This window comes from Lissotriton helveticus, chromosome 12 (genome assembly GCF_964261635.1).
Source record: "Lissotriton helveticus chromosome 12, aLisHel1.1, whole genome shotgun sequence".
In the NCBI taxonomy this organism is placed as follows: Eukaryota; Metazoa; Chordata; class Amphibia; order Caudata; family Salamandridae; genus Lissotriton; species Lissotriton helveticus.
The window spans coordinates 194,135,949-194,141,948 of record NC_136073.1 but is presented as its reverse complement, the minus strand read 5'-3'; positions in this window follow the sequence as shown (position 1 = coordinate 194,141,948).

The following is a 6,000-nucleotide window of genomic DNA, read 5'->3' as shown; positions in this document are numbered from 1 at the left end:
CGTACATACATCTATTCATCCCAGATTTCTTCACCATTAGTACCATCTCAAGGCACATACTTTGTCTGCCACGACACAGCCTACACGTGGCTCCCCACCAAGTTTTCAGGAACGTGTTATGTGGCTTTTCTTCTCCCTCCGACATACACTGCTCCTTCAGGTCATCACAGAAATAGATATGGCAGAGGGGTTATCGATTCCAAAGACACAGCAGGACAAGAGGGAGGGGATTTTTTCAAAGGGTTCCTTCCTTTCTGGGGCCCAATGGCCAATAGCAGAAACATTAGACAGTTAGTTTGTGTTGTTGAGGCTACCATAAATGTGACTTCTGGAGCCTTGAGTAATCTAACAGCCGAACTTCAGGGGGACCGCCTTATGACTTTGCAGAACCAGATGGTTCTAGACATTGTTCTTGCAGATCGTGGAGGAGTCTGTAAATTGATCGGGTCTAGTTGCTGCATTTATATTCCTGATAATGCCCCTACAGTATACCAAGCCATCTCTAAGTTGCACGTAATTTCCAAGTCGATTCACCAGGACACAGTAGATTGGTCTGTAATGGGATGGTTTTGGGGACTACTGTCCACATGGGAATAGAAGATATTTACCTTCCTTGGAATGGTTTTGGCCATCATTTTCTCTTGTTGTCTTTGTTTACAGTGTGGCCCTGCCATCTGCGGGTTTTGTGCCACCATGTGTGTCCCAAGGCCTGTGTCACAGAAAACAGAGAACATTATAATGATGTTGCAGCAACAGCTCAACGACCTCATGGCCATTGATAGACTCAGACTAACTTGAGTCCTTTTGTGTTTTGCCTGAGTAATGGCAAAAGGAGGGTCTGAGGTTCTTTGGTTTTCGACTTTGTCCCGTATGCGGCCGCCATTTTGTGTCCCGCCGCCATTTTGTGTTGCCCTCACTCAGGCGGCACGGCGAACGAAGTGTTTTTGCCTTTTCCAGCTGCTACGTGTCTTTTCTGTTAAAAAGTAACCCCCTGCCCTTGTTTATGAAACCGATGTCAGGGTCTGGCCGAGTCCACTAATCCATGTCTGGGCTGATTGATCCCTGTCTCGACTGACTGTTTGACTCCCCGTATTCTCTCTTTACGTTATCTAATCCGACTGGCCTTCGCTATTCTCTCCTTGTATTCTCTTATTACACAACTATCCTTTGAGGTACACAAATACGTCCTGCCATCTGCAAATTGGATTGTAGGCACTAGCACTGATTAACTTGTGGGGAGGGGTGACACACCTGGTCTGAAAGAAGGGCGTATTTGGGACACTTGATAGCTTGTTTTCCAACTTTTCCTATTGGCTAGCCTTGTATGTATTGGGAGTATACGTTGTAAATATGTGTACTATAAAAGATTGTGCGCCACAAATTAAAGTGGCAGTCTCCTAAGAACCTACTTTGTACTTCTGGGACAACTGTGCTTAGCTGCAGCTAATAAACCTGGTTTTCTACGCCTAACAGAGTGTCTCGTGTCTCTGTCCGACAAGGCAGGTGAACTCGGAGATTTAAGGCGTGCCCTGTCCCGCCATGCCCATAAGGCCCGGTTCTTCAGTTTCTGTCCCGATTGACTGGAGGGGAGCGCCCATTTCCGGTTGGTCGGCGGTCTTGTGCTGTCGCAGATTTCATTATAAATGACCCCACTAAGCGGACGCGCTTGAGGGGTGGTGCTGCTACATGTTTTACTCTACCCAGAGCTAGCTGCTGACACTCATAACGCTTGTTGCTTTTAAAGTATTTTGCTCCGATGCAATTAGTTTATTTGTTATTTTAAATAGGCAGTCACTTGTTACTCACTGTGTTGTTGTTCACCTGCCTAGCCCCACCTCTGGCCTCCTTCCCCGGTCCACCACGGGTTTCTGTCCCGATTGAGTGGAGGGAATCGCCCATTTCTGGTTTGTCGGTGGTCTAGTGCTGTCGCTGGTTTCATTATAAATGACCCCAGTAAGCGGAGCACGCAGCGGACGCGCTGGAGGTAGTGGTGCTGCTGCATTGTTTCCTCTAGCCAGCACTGGCTGCTGACACTCATAACGCTTGTTGCTGTTAAAGTATTTTTCTCCAATGCAATTAGTTTATTTGGTATTTTAAATAGGCAGTCACTTGGTACTCACTGTGTTGTTGTTCACCTGCATAGCCCCAACTCCGGCCTCCTTCCCCGGTCCACCACGGGGTTCTGTCCCGATTGAGTGGAGGAAAGCACCCATTTCCGGTTGGTCGGCGGTCTAGTGCTGTCGCTGGTTTAATTATAAATGACCCCACTAAGAGGAGTGCGCAGCGGGCGCGCCAGCAGCGTGCCGGAGTTGCGCCAGAGTCAAGTCCGTATGCGCCCATCCGCTCCAGTACGCTGCCAGGAGCCAGTGATTCTGGCAAATTTTCTTCAAACCATAGCCCCCGTATTTTATTAAGCTATACCAGACAAGAACTTTTCAAACTTCAGGCTAAGGCATCCTCTGTCTGCAAAATCGAGCCCTGGCCATGTGTAGAAGGTCCATTTTCCTGCTGGGCACATCAGTTTTAAATATCTACTACCTTTCCAGGTCGATCAATCAACCCTCTTGGGGATACCTCACAGGGAAGATGGAAAAACCTGCTATTTAATGTTCGCTCTTTGCCTAAACACTCCATGGAGGTATGGGACCTTGTGTCCTCAGTCCAGCCAGAGATAGGGTTTTTTACCGAAACCTGGCTGAAACCTCACTCGGTGCTGGCCATTACACTAGGTATCCCAGAAGGATGCAAAATGACCAGACTGAATAGACCTATTAAAAAAGACAGTTATTGACATCTGTCTTAGACCAATGTAGTGACGCCAGGAAGTACTAATTTTTAAGACAGATGCTCCCTTACATATCAGCTGGAAAGGGGCATTAATCTACCGCCCTCCAGGACCTATAGCTAATTTTTCTTTACAACTGGTGGAACTACTAGCCCCTTATATGAACACAGGTAAAAACGTTCTATTGCTAGGAGACTTTAATGTCCACAGTGAAAGTAATACCAACTTAGATGCTCAGACACTTCTGGCTTATCTATCCCTACTTGGCCTAACTCAGCTCAATGAAGGCCCACTTATGTAGCCGGCCATAATCTGGACATTATATTCTCAAACTCTCCTAAAATCAAATGTGAACCTCCCAAACAAATCAATTGGTTGGATCATTCAGTCATTGAATTTTATATGCAGAATCTTATAGATCCTAAAAGCTCTCACTCAGCCACAGCCTACTCATGTAGACAATGGCGGCAGAAAGTCTCTGCGGAGAATTTTCAAAATGTTTTTAAGAAACCTTTATTTACATAATCCGACAATATTGAGGAGGCACTACTCAAACACAATGCAGCAATTGTAAAGGCAATTGACCATATCGCGCCTGTGAAATCCTGTAGGAGCCGCCCCAACCGCCTACAGGCAGCTTGGTTCACAGAGGATTTGCGAATTCAAAAACAAATGTGTAGGAAGCTGGAAGTAGTCTAGCGTGCCACACATAATGAGGTGAACAAAAACCAGTATTACTCAATCCTAACCGGCTATCACAAAAACATAAAAAGTGCACGCAAATTGCATATAGCATTGCAGCTAACTGTGGCTGGGAATTCCTCAAAACTGTTGTATAAAATCTTCCAGTCTTTTATCAATCCAAAGGCATGTGAAAGTCTTGAGGCTCCCTCTCAACAGCTGTGCAATGATATTGCGTGTTATTTCTCACAGAAGATTGAGCTCATATATGGCCAAATCATGTCAGCAGGTAACGAGCAGCAAAAACCTTGTGCCTTTAGATAGCATCGAACCGGATAATCCTACTTTACTTAACAACTTCCCAGTTATTTCCGTGGCTGAGGTTTAAACCCTGATCCATCAAATAAAGTCTGGATCACCCACTGACCACATTCCTGCTAAAGTTATCCCATCATTGACTAAACAGCTTGCACCTTTGGTTCAATCTCTCATTAACCTCTCCCTCTCAGAGGGTAAAGTTCCACATGAATGGAAGACTGCCCAGGTCAGGCCCATCCGCAAGAACTCTAAAATTCCATGGACGGATCTTTCCAACCTCCGCCCTATCTCTCTTCTTTCTTTTCTGAGCAAGCTAATGGAGAAGCCTGTTAACAGTCATCTTTTCAACTGTGTAGAACTGACTGGGTGTTTAGACCATTCCCAGTCAGGCTTCAGGCCTAGATACAGCACCGAATCTGCATTACTTGCAGTCACAGATACTGTCAGAATGTCCCTAGATAAGGGCCATTCCATGATTCTGGTGCTGCTAGACCTATCTGCAGCGTTCGACACTGTTTCTCACAGTGTCTTGTACACAAGATTGGAGGAGGTGGGGCTAAGAGAATCAGCTTTAGCCTGGATGAAGAGTTTTTTTTTTCGGACCGGTCCCAGAGTGTTAACCTCGGTACGTATCATTCGGCCCCCATGGAGTTGACCAAGGGAGTACCCCAGGGCTCCTGTCTGAGCCCTACATTATTTAACCCCATTGATGCTCAGCATATTCCCCTCCTGTGCTGAGAATTTGTAAATCCCACCCATCATGACGAGCTGGGCTCGTCATGAGCGTGCGAGGAGGCTACTTCATGACGAGCCCAGCTCGTCATGAGTGTGGAAGGGGTTAATATACACTTTGCTCCCCTGGCCAATCTCCTAAGGAAATATGGGGTTATTCCCATATCATATGCCGGTGATACGCAACTTCTCTTTCCATTTAACAAACTAACAGCTGCAGTTCAGCTGGCCTTCTCAAATGGGATGAGGGCCATATCCCAATGGATGGTAAACAGCTTCCTACAGTGCAATGTGGGAAAGACTGAGGTAATGCTCTTTGGAGAAGCTCCGCTACTATGGACGCCAGACTGGTGGCCATCCGAATTGGGTTCTTACCCGGCTCCTAAGCTTATAGTCAAAAATCTGGGCATTCGTCTGGATCAGGCCCTTAGTCTAAAGGAGCATGTTATTCATACTGCTGGCTCATGCTTTCATGTAATAGGCTTACTTAGTTATGTCTTCCCACTGCTTCCCGATGCTACCCGCAGAACTCTAGTCCAGGCTCTGGTATTGAGCCGCTTGGACTACTGCAATGGTCTGCTGATCTCGGCCAATGAAAGCTTACTCAGCAGACTACAGGTAGTTCAAAACACAGCAGCACGGTTGGTACTGAATGCTCCCTCCAGGACCCCTTCCCAGCCTCTCCCTGCAAAGCTCCATTGGCTCCTCATTCGACAACGGATCAAGTTTAAAACCTGTTGCATTATACACAAAGCACTTCAGAACCTGGGCCCCCTCTATCTCTCGGAGAAATTTCTGCCCTACGTCCCCTCAAGATCTCTTCACTCCAGTGGCAAAAATCTCCTGGAAGTGCCTTGTATAAGAAGGGCTAGATTAGGAGGGAAGGCTCTCTCCTATCTTGGCCCTCGTATCTGGAATGAGCTCCCTCTTTCTCTCAGAAAGTGCCCCAAACATTTGAGATTCAGAAAATTGTTTAAAACCTTTCTCATCGGTATCTGTTAAACTGCTAAGAACCACTGCCTTGTTTCCCAGTCTGTTTAAGCGTAGAGGTACCCCTTTGGGGGTCGATTCTAGCGCTATATAAACAAATAAATAAATAAAGCACTGCCATGGGGCATGTCTTGCTCCAACTGCCCTAGCCCCAGAGAATGCAGCGCAAGCCCAACAGTACTAGGGAGGGCGCTCACAGCACAGCCTTTTGCCATGATCGGCACAAGGTTCACACTGTACATGCCACTCACTTTGCACACCTAGCACAGGCTGTATGGTGCACCATGGGGCCATGATATGTAGCGATTACCCAAGTCCAGGAAGGAATGGGGATGACCTTTGGGTGATATTTTTTTACACTCTTCGTTGTCAGATAATATCCATCTGTGACAAGAAGTAGATTTGTTGCTGTTATTCATATGCTAAAAGTAAGTTGCTGAATCTGCCTCACCCACCAAAAGAAAACTCTGAGCGCTTTCCATCTGAACGGTGCT